The sequence below is a fragment of the Asterias amurensis genome, chromosome 12, assembly GCF_032118995.1.
Source record: "Asterias amurensis chromosome 12, ASM3211899v1".
In the NCBI taxonomy this organism is placed as follows: Eukaryota; Metazoa; Echinodermata; class Asteroidea; order Forcipulatida; family Asteriidae; genus Asterias; species Asterias amurensis.
The window spans coordinates 19,803,670-19,816,169 of record NC_092659.1 but is presented as its reverse complement, the minus strand read 5'-3'; the positions used below and the strand labels follow the sequence as shown (position 1 = coordinate 19,816,169).

The window sequence follows — 12,500 nt, the reverse complement described above, 5'->3', positions numbered from 1 at the left end:
CTTTCCCTCACGGTACTTGTGCTCTATCGGTCTCGTGCAAGGTATTTAGCCTTGGATGGAGTTTACCACCCTTCTTTGGGCTGCGCTACAAAACAACCCGACTCCCGGAGGCCCTTGTCCGCGACCGGCTGGCGCCTGCCTGGGCCTGACACCCGCCCTGGGACGGAGCACGCCTCAATCAGAAGGACCTCGGCGCCGGCACGGCCGCGGGGGTGGACTTCCTTACGCCACAGTTCCCTCGAGCCCTCGGTGGGGCCCGGGGATTCGGCGATGGGCTCTTCCCGCTTCGCTCGCCGCTACTAGGGGAATCCTTGTTAGTTTCTTTTCCTCCGCTTAGTGATATGCTTAAATCCAGCGGGTCCTCTCGCCCGACCTGAGGTCGATTATCGGTTCGTGTTTTACTGTTATAGGAGGGGGGGTAGCCCGCGGCCTGCTTGGGAGGCCAAGAACGGGTCGCGCTCCTCACCCCCCCACGGACCCGTCAGCGCGGGCCCAGTGGAAGCTCTCCCTTTTCGGTCTCTCTCCCTCTCCGGTCTCCCGGGGCGGAGCCGGCGGCCACTGGCCGAGGCCCGGAGACTGCGCGCGCGGCGACCCGTCGGACCCCACCCTTACTCCTTAGTTGGCGGAGGACAGCCGGCGATCGTGGTGTGGAGTTGCTCCGGTCGCCCATACAGACAATGGGGGCAGACCGAGACCGACCACGCCACGGCGGGTTTCCTCCCTTTGCCAGGGTTGGGGTTCCTCGTTTACACTCCGGCGGGTCGCCCGCGCCTCCGAGCACAACGGACAGCGCCGAGCCGGTGCTGCCGCCAACGCTTCAAGGCGGGACGTGTTGGAGAGGGGGTTTCTGTGCCCCTTCGGGAGAGTTCTCGTGTGTATTCCACAAAGGCATTACCCGATCTGACGCCTGCAGCCATTAATCCTCGCGGGGAGAACAACCAACTGCTTCTCCTCGCGGCTGCCGGCCGTCGCTCTCGCACCGTGGTATACCCGGGCACCGCGAGTGTATCCGCGGACTCCGGCACGGCGATTTCTATCTGTACTCACGACCCTCAGGCGGACGAGGCCCGGGCCGCGGGGGGCCCGGGCCGCCATGTGCGTTCGAAAGGCCGATGATCACTGCGTTCTGCAATTCACACTGATTCACGCAGCTGGCTGCGTTCTTCATCGGCGCACGAGCCGAGTGATCCACCGCCAAGAATTGTCTAACTCTTGGAAATTCGCTTCTTGTTCGTTCGATCACCAATGAGTGGGTTTATCGTCCCGCGCCCCGTGGTCTCGGGCGCGGGGAAATATGGTCACAGTCCGCGGGACGGCGCGAGATGACTCGATCGCTCCGCCCCGCCCACGACGGGAGCAGCCGCCCGTTTGTGGGGGTGGGAGAGTACGGCGGGCCTCTATTACGCCGTGTCTTCCCTGCCCGCCCCCACTAGGTCGCATTTAAGGCCAGGCCCCGGCGTCCCAGGGCCCCCGGTGGATCCAACAGACCAGGCGCAGCCATCCAGAGCCCGCACCCCAAACCCCGCCGCGGACAGGGCAGGGGGAGCTCCGCGGTGCAACTTGTCCGGTCTCGGATGCCGGCACATGGGCCACTCCCGCGAAACACATCCGGAGACGTCACTGGGGGAGCCCCGCCAGACCGCACTTTCCACCCGATCCCTCCGCCCTCCTCCGTCAAACAAACGCAACATTTTTTTGCCAGATTTTTATATATATATATATTTGTTGTCGTTTTGTTATTTCCTTCGTTTCGGGATCGGCGTGGACATGTACATGGAGCGGCCGTGTCAGGCGGGGTCCCCGCGCTGTGGACCCGGCGCGGGTCCTTGTTTCGTTCCTCGTTAATGATCCTTCCGCAGGTTCACCTACGGAAACCTTGTTACGACTTTTACTTCCTCTAAATGATCAAGTTCGATCGTCTTCCGGGCGCACGAGCGAGGCGCCAGAGGCGCCCCGCCGCGGCCCGTCCGAGGATCTCACTAAACCATTCAATCGGTAGTAGCGACGGGCGGTGTGTACAAAGGGCAGGGACGTAATCAACGCGAGCTGATGACTCGCGCTTACTGGGAATTCCTCGTTTAAGGGAGACAATTGCAACTCCCTATCCCAAGCACGAAGGGGGTTCAGCGGATTGCCCAGGCCTTCCAGACAAGGACGATCACCCGCTGATCCCTTCAGTGTAGCGCGCGTGCGGCCCCGAACATCTAAGGGCATCACAGACCTGTTATTGCTCAATCTCGCGTGGCTGAACGCCACTTGTCCCTCTAAGAAGTCAGCGCCCGGCTCGGCGGCCGGCGCGACTATTTAGCAAGCCAGAGTCTCGTTCGTTATCGGAATTAACCAGACAAATCGCTCCACCAACTAAGAACGGCCATGCACCACCACCCACAGAATCAAGAAAGAGCTCTCAATCTGTCAATCCTCACTGTGTCCGGGCCGGGTGAGTTTCCCCGTGTTGAGTCAAATTAAGCCGCAGGCTCCACTCCTGGTGGTGCCCTTCCGTCAATTCCTTTAAGTTTCAGCTTTGCAACCATACTTCCCCCGGAACCCAAAGACTTTGGTTTCCCGCAGACTGCCCGCCGCGTCATTGGAGTAACGCCGGCGGATCGCCAGTCGGCATCGTTTATGGTTAGAACTAGGGCGGTATCTGATCGCCTTCGAACCTCTAACTTTCGTTCTTGATTAATGAAAACATTCTTGGCAAATGCTTTCGCAGTCGGTCGTCTTGCGGCGATCCAAGAATTTCACCTCTCACACCGCAATACGAATGCCCCCGTCAGTCCCTCTTAATCATTACCTCGAGTTCCGAAAACCAACGCAATAGAACCGAGGTCCTATTCCATTATTCCATGCTCTGCTGTCCAGGCTCACGGCCTGCTTTGAACACTCCAATTTTTTCAAAGTAAACGTTTCGGCCGCGCCCGGCACTCAGTCAAGAGAACCGGGCGGAGACCGAGAGGAAGGCCAGGCGGGCAGTGGCGCGCCTTGCGGCGGACCGCCAGCCTGCGCCCAAGATCCAACTACGAGCTTTTTAACTGCAGCAATTTTAATATACGCTATTGGAGCTGGAATTACCGCGGCTGCTGGCACCAGACTTGCCCTCCAATAGATCCTCGTTAAAGGATTTAAAGTGTACTCATTCCAATTACAGGGCCTCGAAAGAGTCCTGTATTGCTATTTTTCGTCACTACCTCCCCGTGTCGGGAGTGGGTAATTTGCGCGCCTGCTGCCTTCCTTGGATGTGGTAGCCGTTTCTCAAGCTCCCTCTCCGGAATCGAACCCTGATTCTCCGTTACCCGTTACGACCATGGTAGGCGCATAACGTACCATCGAAAGTTGATAGGGCAGACATTCGAAGGATCCGTCGCCGGTGCAGAGACCGTGCGATCGGCCAGGTTATCCAGAGTTCACCAACGGAGCCGGGCGGACCCGGGTTGGTCTTGTTCCTAATAAGAGCACGCCTCCCGTAAGGTCGGCGCTTGATTGCATGTATTAGCTCTAGAATTACCACAGTTATCCATGTAAGGGGATGCGCTCCAAGGAACCATAACTGATTTAATGAGCCATCCGCAGTTTCGCTTTTGAAAGCTTGTACTTGGACATGCATGGCTTAATCTTTGAGACAAGCATATGACTACTGGCAGGATCAACCAGGTAGCACCTCGTGCTGCGGCCGGCGAGCGGGGCTCGCTCGGACCGAGCGGATTCTGCCGGGCTCGGGGCGCTCGAGCCGGCGATCCGTTTCACCAAATGTTTCGGTTCGGTTCCCGGGGGGAGCAGAAGTGCGGGCCCAGGCGCGAGTCTACGGTGCTCGTACCAGCCCAAGCACAATCCGGTCCCGTTTACCCTGCGGGCCAAGGCGCGAGTCTACGGTGCTCGTACCAGCCCAAGCATGGTCCGGTCCCCTTGCCACGCACACACACACACGTTTCGGGTCCCGGGAGCAGAAGCGCGTGGCCAAGGCGCGAGTCTACGGTGCTCGTACCAGCCTGCGGGTCAGCTCCCGTCGCCCCTTCTCTCTAGTTCTCTCGTTCGAATCGCCAGGGGGATAGAAATCAGATTCGCCGGGGCGTGTGTCGTCCGCCGCCGTCCCCCATCAATCGCCCGGGAATGGGTGGGCCGTGGAGGCCCGCCCGGCCGGTGTGGTTGCCCGGGTTCGGGAAAGTGCTCAACCTACGCCTCGGCAACTGGGATGCCAGGGGGGTCCCGCTAGCGCTTGGCGTAACGGGCCGGGGCCGTTTTCCCCGGTCCGGTCGGCCTCTCGCGCCCATGCGGGCTTCACTGAATGCCATTGGGTCCGGGATCCGCCCCGGGGTGCGAGACGGCACCGTCCACTCCCGCTTAGGGAACGAGACGGCACGGTCCACACCCCGCGCACTGCGACGGACCAGTCCGGTAGTGCCGACACGGTCCCCCGCTAGGGGAGACCGTCTTCGGCACGCATAAATTCGACGGCGCCTTCCGTGCTACACCACGACAACAAGGTCGGCGGACCCGTGCCGGGGTTTGCCACACCCCGGCTGTCCTACCCTACCCTCGGTCTCTCTCCCTACCTCTCTCCCTCGGTATGATCCTGCCGCGAGGGGTTGCCCAAGCCCCTCGCCTATCGCAGGCCCTGGCTGGCCAGGCACTGCCGTCGGAAGCGTTTACCCGCCCGTGCAACCCGACAGAGCCGGGCCCGCTTCCTACTGCCACGGGCGGGGTGAATTGTCGGCGTGCCCGGCTGGCAGCACCGCCGTTCGCTAGCCACCGAGGCCCCGCGGGCCCCTCGATCTACCCGGCGGGGGTTGGGGGTGTCCAAGCCCAGCTCCGGTTCCCTTGACGGAGCGGCGTGCAGGGCCGGGGAGCCCTGCCGTCGGAAGCGTTTACCCGCCCGTGCAACCCGACAGAGCCGGGCCCGCTTCCTACTGCCACGGGCGGGGTGAATTGTCGGCGTGCCCGGCTGGCAGCACCGCCGTTCGCTAGCCACCGAGGCCCCGCGGGCCCCTCGATCTACCCGGCGGGGGTTGGGGGTGTCCAAGCCCAGCTCCGGTTCCCTTGACGGAGCAGCGTGCAGGGCCGGGGAGCCCTGCCGTCGGAAGCGTTTACCCGCCCGTGCAACCCGACAGAGCCGGGCCCGCTTCCTACTGCCACGGGCGGGGTGAATTGTCGGCGTGCCCGGCTGGCAGCACCGCCGTTCGCTAGCCACCGAGGCCCCGCGGGCCCCTCGATCTACCCGGCGGGGGTTGGGGGTGTCCAAGCCCAGCTCCGGTTCCCTTGACGGAGCAGCGTGCAGGGCCGGGGAGCCCTGCCGTCGGAAGCGTTTACCCGCCCGTGCAACCCGACAGAGCCGGGCCCGCTTTCCTACTGCCACGGGCGGGGTGAATTGTCGGCGTGCCCGGCTGGCAGCACCGCCGTTCGCTAGCCACCGAGGCCCCGCGGGCCCCTCGATCTACCCGGCGGGGGTTGGGGGTGTCCAAGCCCAGCTCCGGTTCCCTTGACGGAGCAGCGTGCAGGGCCGGGGAGCCCTGCCGTCGGAAGCGTTTACCCGCCCGTGCAACCCGACAGAGCCGGGCCCGCTTCCTACTGCCACGGGCGGGGTGAATTGTCGGCGTGCCCGGCTGGCAGCACCGCCGTTCGCTAGCCACCGAGGCCCCGCGGGCCCCTCGATCTACCCGGCGGGGGTTGGGGGTGTCCAAGCCCAGCTCCGGTTCCCTTGACGGAGCAGCGTGCAGGGCCGGGGAGCCCTGCCGTCGGAAGCGTTTACCCGCCCGTGCAACCCGACAGAGCCGGGCCCGCTTCCTACTGCCACGGGCGGGACGATTTGTCAGCGTGCAGAGCCGGGGAGCCCTGCCGTCGGAAGCGTTTACCCGCCCGTGCAACCCGACAGAGCCGGGCCCGCTTCCTACTGCCACGGGCGGGACGATTTGTCAGCGTGCAGGGCCGGGGAGCCCTGCCGTCGGAAGCGTTTACCCACCCGTGCAACCCGGCAGAGCCGGGCCCGCTTCCTACTGCCACGGGCGGGACGATTTGTCAGCGTGCAGAGCCGGGGAGCCCTGCCGTCGGAAGCGTTTACCCGCCCGTGCAACCCGACAGAGCCGGGCCCGCTTCCTACTGCCACGGGCGGGACGATTTGTCAGCGTGCAGAGCCGGGGAGCCCTGCCGTCGGAAGCGTTTACCCGCCCGTGCAACCCGACAGAGCCGGGCCCGCTTCCTACTGCCACGGGCGGGACGATTTGTCAGCGTGCAGGGCCGGGGAGCCCTGCCGTCGGAAGCGTTTACCCACCCGTGCAACCCGGCAGAGCCGGGCCCGCTTCCTACTGCCACGGGCGGGACGATTTGTCAGCGTGCAGAGCCGGGGAGCCCTGCCGTCGGAAGCGTTTACCCGCCCGTGCAACCCGACAGAGCCGGGCCCGCTTCCTACTGCCACGGGCGGGACGATTTGCCAGCGTGCAGGGCCGGGGAGCCCTGCCGTCGGAAGCGTTTACCCGCCCGTGCAACCCGGCAGAGCCGGGCCCGCTTCCTACTGCCACGGGCGGGACGATTTGTCAGCGTGCAGAGCCGGGGAGCCCTGCCGTCGGAAGCGTTTACCCGCCCGTGCAACCCGACAGAGCCGGGCCCGCTTCCTACTGCCACGGGCGGGGTGAATTGTCGGCGTGCCCGGCTGGCAGCACCGCCGTTCGCTAGCCACCGAGGCCCCGCGGGCCCCTCGATCTACCCGGCGGGGGTTGGGGGTGTCCAAGCCCAGCTCCGGTTCCCTTGACGGAGCAGCGTGCAGGGCCGGGGAGCCCTGCCGTCGGAAGCGTTTACCCGCCCGTGCAACCCGACAGAGCCGGGCCCGCTTCCTACTGCCACGGGCGGGACGATTTGTCAGCGTGCAGAGCCGGGGAGCCCTGCCGTCGGAAGCGTTTACCCGCCCGTGCAACCCGACAGAGCCGGGCCCGCTTCCTACTGCCACGGGCGGGACGATTTGTCAGCGTGCAGGGCCGGGGAGCCCTGCCGTCGGAAGCGTTTACCCACCCGTGCAACCCGGCAGAGCCGGGCCCGCTTCCTACTGCCACGGGCGGGACGATTTGTCAGCGTGCAGAGCCGGGGAGCCCTGCCGTCGGAAGCGTTTACCCGCCCGTGCAACCCGACAGAGCCGGGCCCGCTTCCTACTGCCACGGGCGGGACGATTTGCCAGCGTGCAGGGCCGGGGAGCCCTGCCGTCGGAAGCGTTTACCCGCCCGTGCAACCCGGCAGAGCCGGGCCCGCTTCCTACTGCCACGGGCGGGACGATTTGTCAGCGTGCAGAGCCGGGGAGCCCTGCCGTCGGAAGCGTTTACCCGCCCGTGCAACCCGACAGAGCCGGGCCCGCTTCCTACTGCCACGGGCGGGACGATTTGTCAGCGTGCAGGGCCGGGGAGCCCTGCCGTCGGAAGCGTTTACCCGCCCGTGCAACCCGACAGAGCCGGGCCCGCTTCCTACTGCCACGGGCGGGACGATTTGTCAGCGTGCAGAGCCGGGGAGCCCTGCCGTCGGAAGCGTTTACCCGCCCGTGCAACCCGACAGAGCCGGGCCCGCTTCCTACTGCCACGGGCGGGACGATTTGTCAGCGTGCAGGGCCGGGGAGCCCTGCCGTCGGAAGCGTTTACCCGCCCGTGCAACCCGACAGAGCCGGGCCCGCTTCCTACTGCCACGGGCGGGACGATTTGTCAGCGTGCAGAGCCGGGGAGCCCTGCCGTCGGAAGCGTTTACCCGCCCGTGCAACCCGACAGAGCCGGGCCCGCTTCCTACTGCCACGGGCGGGACGATTTGTCAGCGTGCAGGGCCGGGGAGCCCTGCCGTCGGAAGCGTTTACCCGCCCGTGCAACCCGACAGAGCCGGGCCCGCTTCCTACTGCCACGGGCGGGACGATTTGCCAGCGTGCAGGGCCGGGGAGCCCTGCCGTACGGAGCGACCCTGGACCGGTGGACCCGACTGCCCGGCCCGCTCGATATCTCAGCTCACGTTCCCTTCTTCCGTCGCCGCCGCCCGTCAGGGGGTGGGTTGCCGGCTCCAGGAGCCCCACTAAATCGCTCGTCCCGCCACGGTGAGCCGATTTCCCATTGCTTTACACTGTTTTGGCAACTTTTCATTTGGCCGACCCCAGATTTTTGTTCTCACCCCCCTATAGTAGCCCCAGCAGGTTGAGGACTGGTGGCACCCTCTTACCCCTCCCCATCCGCCGGACTCTGGGCCCAAAAAGGGTCTCTCGGTTTGGTCACCAACCCCCTCGTGGGTCTCCAGACCCACGAGACGCCTCAGCTCTGAACTCGACCGTTCTCGGAACGCAGCGGGCGCCGCTGTCAGCCTACCGTATCTCTTGAGGACTTTTTGCCTCCGAACTCGAGCCATTTTTCGCGAACTCGTAGAACTGGCCTATCTGTCCGTGTTATGGGCCACTTTTTGGCCAAAGTCCGAGGACAGAAGGCCGACTTTCTCCGGGAGCGTGTTTTGCCGATTTCCTGCCGTCTGCCACGGCCTGATTTTCGTCCCGCCCGGTGGTCACTTTCACCGAGAAAGGCCAACTTGTACAAACCAAGCTCCGGTTCCCTTAACGGAGCAGCGTGCCTGGCTGGCAGGCACTGCCGTCGGAAGCGTTAACCCGCCCGTGCAACCCGACAGAGCCGGGCCCGCTTCCTACTGCCACGGGCGGGACGATTTGTCGGCGTGCCCGGTTGGTAGCACCGCCGTTCATTAGCCACCGAGGCCCCACGGGCCCCTCGATCTACCCGGTGGGGTTGGGGGTCCAAGCCCAGCTCCGGTTCCCTTGACGGAGCAGCGTGCAGGACCGGGGAGCCCTGCCGTCGGAAGCGTTTACCCGCCCGTGCAACCCGACAGAGCCGGGCCCGCTTCCTACTGCCACGGGCGGGACGATTTGCCAGCGTGCAGGACCGGGGAGCCCTGCCGTCGGAAGCGTTTACCCGCCCGTGCAGCCCGACAGAGCCGGGCCCGCTTCCTACTGCCACGGGCGGGACGATGTTTCAGCGTGCAGGGCCGGGGAGCCCTGCCGTCGGAAGCGTTTACCCGCCCGTGCAGCCCGACAGAGCCGGGCCCGCTTCCTACTGCCACGGGCGGGACGATTTGTCAGCGTGCAGAGCCGGGGAGCCCTGCCGTCGGAAGCGTTTACCCGCCCGTGCAACCCGACAGAGCCGGGCCCGCTTCCTACTGCCACGGGCGGGACGATTTGTCAGCGTGCAGGGCCGGGGAGCCCTGCCGTCGGAAGCGTTTACCCGCCCGTGCAACCCGACAGAGCCGGGCCCGCTTCCTACTGCCACGGGCGGGACGATTTGCCAGCGTGCAGGGCCGGGGAGCCCTGCCGTACGGAGCGACCCTGGACCGGTGGACCCGACTGCCCGGCCCGCTCGATATCTCAGCTCACGTTCCCTTCTTCCGTCGCCGCCGCCCGTCAGGGGGTGGGTTGCCGGCTCCAGGAGCCCCACTAAATCGCTCGTCCCGCCACGGTGAGCCGATTTCCCATTGCTTTACACTGTTTTGGCAACTTTTCATTTGGCCGACCCCAGATTTTTGTTCTCACCCCCCTATAGTAGCCCCAGCAGGTTGAGGACTGGTGGCACCCTCTTACCCCTCCCCATCCGCCGGACTCTGGGCCCAAAAAGGGTCTCTCGGTTTGGTCACCAACCCCCTCGTGGGTCTCCAGACCCACGAGACGCCTCAGCTCTGAACTCGACCGTTCTCGGAACGCAGCGGGCGCCGCTGTCAGCCTACCGTATCTCTTGAGGACTTTTTGCCTCCGAACTCGAGCCATTTTTCGCGAACTCGTAGAACTGGCCTATCTGTCCGTGTTATGGGCCACTTTTTGGCCAAAGTCCGAGGACAGGAGGCCGACTTTCTCCGGGAGCGTGTTTTGCCGATTTCCTGCCGTCTGCCACGGCCTGATTTTCGTCCCGCCCGGTGGTCATTTTCACCGAGGATTTTTTTCCATGGAAAATCTTCTAAGTCCAAACTTTTTTCTAAGTCCAAAATTTTTTTTTATTTTCCCATCCTTTTCGGCCCAAGTCCAACCTTTTTTTTTTTTTTTTGTTCCAGTATTTTTTTATGTCGGGGAGCCCTGCCGTCGGAAGCGTTTACCCGCCCGTGCAGCCCGACAGTGCCGGGCCCGCTTCCTACTGCCACGGGCGGGACGATTTGTCAGCATGCAGGGCCGGGGAGCCCTGCCGTCGGAAGCGTTTACCCGCCCGTGCAGCCCGACAGAGCCGGGCCCGCTTCCTACTGCCACGGGCGGGACGATTTGTCAGCGTGCAGAGCCGGGGAGCCCTGCCGTCGGTAGCGTTTACCCGCCCGTGCAGCCCGACAGAGCCGGGCCCGCTTCCTACTGCCACGGGCGGGACGATGTGTCGGCGTGCCCGGTTGGTAGCACCGCCGTTCATTAGCCACCGAGGCCCCACGGGCCCCTCGATCTACCCGGTGGGGTTGGGGGTCCAAGCCCAGCTCCGGTTCCCTTGACGGAGCAGGGCTCAGGGCCGGGGAGCCCTGCCGTCGGAAGCGTTTACCCGCCCGTGCAACCCGACAGAGCCGGGCCCGCTTCCTACTGCCACGGGCGGGACGATGTGTCGGCGTGCCCGGTTGGTAGCACCGCCGTTCATTAGCCACCGAGGCCCCACGGGCCCCTCGATCTACCCGGTGGGGTTGGGGGTCCAAGCCCAGCTCCGGTTCCCTTGACGGAGCAGGGCTCAGGGCCGGGGAGCCCTGCCGTCGGAAGCGTTTACCCGCCCGTGCAACCCGACAGAGCCGGGCCCGCTTCCTACTGCCACGGGCGGGACGATTTGTCAGCGTGCAGGGCCGGGGAGCCCTGCCGTCGGAAGCGTTTACCCGCCCGTGCAGCCCGACAGAGCCGGGCCCGCTTCCTACTGCCACGGGCGGGACGATGTGTCGGCGTGCCCGGTTGGTAGCACCGCCGTTCATTAGCCACCGAGGCCCCACGGGCCCCTCGATCTACCCGGTGGGGTTGGGGGTCCAAGCCCAGCTCCGGTTCCCTTGACGGAGCAGGGCTCAGGGCCGGGGAGCCCTGCCGTCGGAAGCGTTTACCCGCCCGTGCAACCCGACAGAGCCGGGCCCGCTTCCTACTGCCACGGGCGGGACGATTTGTCAGCGTGCAGGGCCGGGGAGCCCTGCCGTCGGAAGCGTTTACCCGCCCGTGCAGCCCGACAGAGCCGGGCCCGCTTCCTACTGCCACGGGCGGGACGAGTTGTCAGCGTGCAGGGCCGGGGAGCCCTGCCGTCGGAAGCGTTTACCCGCCCGTGCAGCCCGACAGAGCCGGGCCCGCTTCCTACTGCCACGGGCGGGACGATTTGTCAGCGTGCAGGGCCGAAACCCTGCCGTACGGAGCGACCCCGGACCGGTGGACCCGACTGCCCGGCCCGCTCAATATCTCAGCTCACGTTCCCTTCTTCCGTCGCCGCCGCCCGTCAGGGGGTAGGTTGCCGGCTCCGGGAGGCCCACTAAATAGCTCGTCCCGCCACGGTGAGCCGGTTTCCCATTGCTTTACACTGTTTTGGAAACTTTTCATTTGGCCGACCCCAGATTTTTGTTCTCACCCCCCTATAGTAGCCCCAGCAGGTTGAGGACTGGTGGCACCCTCTTACCCCCCCCCATCCGCCGGACTCCGGGCCCAAAAAGGGTCTCTCGGTTCGGTCACCAACCCCCTCGTGGGTCTGGAGACCCACGAGCGCCTCAGCTCTGAACTCGACCGTTCTCGGAACGCAGCGGGCGCCGCCAAAAGCCTACCGTATCTCTTGAGGACTTTTTGCCTCCGAACTCGAGCCATTTTTCGCGAACTCGTAGAACTGGCCTATCTGTCCGGGTTCTGGGCCACTTTTTGGCCAAAGTCCGAGGACAGGAGGCCGACTTTCTCCGGGAGCGTGTTTTGCCGATTTCCTGCCGTCTGCCACGGCCTGATTTTCGTCCCGCCCGGTGGTCATTTTCACCGAGGATTTTTTTCCATGGAAAATTTTCAAAGTCCAAACTTTTTTCTAAGTCCAAAATTTTTTTTTATTTTCCCATCCTTTTCGGCCCAAGTCCAACCTTTTTTTTTTTTTTTTTGTTCTAGTATTTTTTATGTCCGGGTTCTGGGCCACTTTTGTCCGGGTTCTGGGCCAATTTCTCCGGGAGCGTGTTTTGCCGATTTCCTGCCGTCTGCCACGGCCTGAATTTCGTCCCGCCCGGTGGTTATTAAAGTCCGGGGATTTTTTCCATGACAAATTTTCTAAGTCCAAACTTTTTTCTAAGTCCAAAATTTTTTTTTATTTTCCCATCCTTTTCGGCCCAAGTCCAACCTTTTTTTTTTTTTTTTTGTTCTAGTATTTTTTATGTCCGGGTTCTGGGCCACTTTTGTCCGGGTTCTGGGCCACTTTCTCCGGGAGCGTGTTTTGCCGATTTCCTGCCGTCTGCCACGGCCTGAATTTCGTCCCGCCCGGTGGTTATAAAAGTCCGGGGATTTTTTTTCATGGAAAATTTTCTAAGTCCAAACTTTTTTCTAA

The 12,500-nt window shown here is 63.9% G+C and overlaps 3 non-coding genes across 3 annotated transcripts in view; all 3 read right to left on the bottom strand.

Annotated features, from left to right (window-relative positions):
• LOC139945652 (large subunit ribosomal RNA) overlaps nt 1-382 on the bottom strand; it is a 4,054-nt gene extending 3,672 nt beyond the window's left edge. Inside the window, exon 1 of the ribosomal RNA XR_011787126.1 lies at nt 1-382. This exon is cut by the window's left edge and continues 3,672 nt beyond it. This is a non-coding gene — a ribosomal RNA (large subunit ribosomal RNA).
• A 664-nt stretch (nt 383-1,046) lies between these two features.
• LOC139945666 (5.8S ribosomal RNA) lies at nt 1,047-1,203 on the bottom strand. Its single transcript, XR_011787139.1, has one exon. It is a non-coding gene; the product is annotated as a 5.8S ribosomal RNA (ribosomal RNA).
• A 639-nt stretch (nt 1,204-1,842) lies between these two features.
• Nucleotides 1,843-3,657, bottom strand: LOC139945622 (small subunit ribosomal RNA). The gene has a single exon (XR_011787097.1). It is a non-coding gene; the product is annotated as a small subunit ribosomal RNA (ribosomal RNA).
• Nucleotides 3,658-12,500: the final 8,843 nt, after the last annotated feature.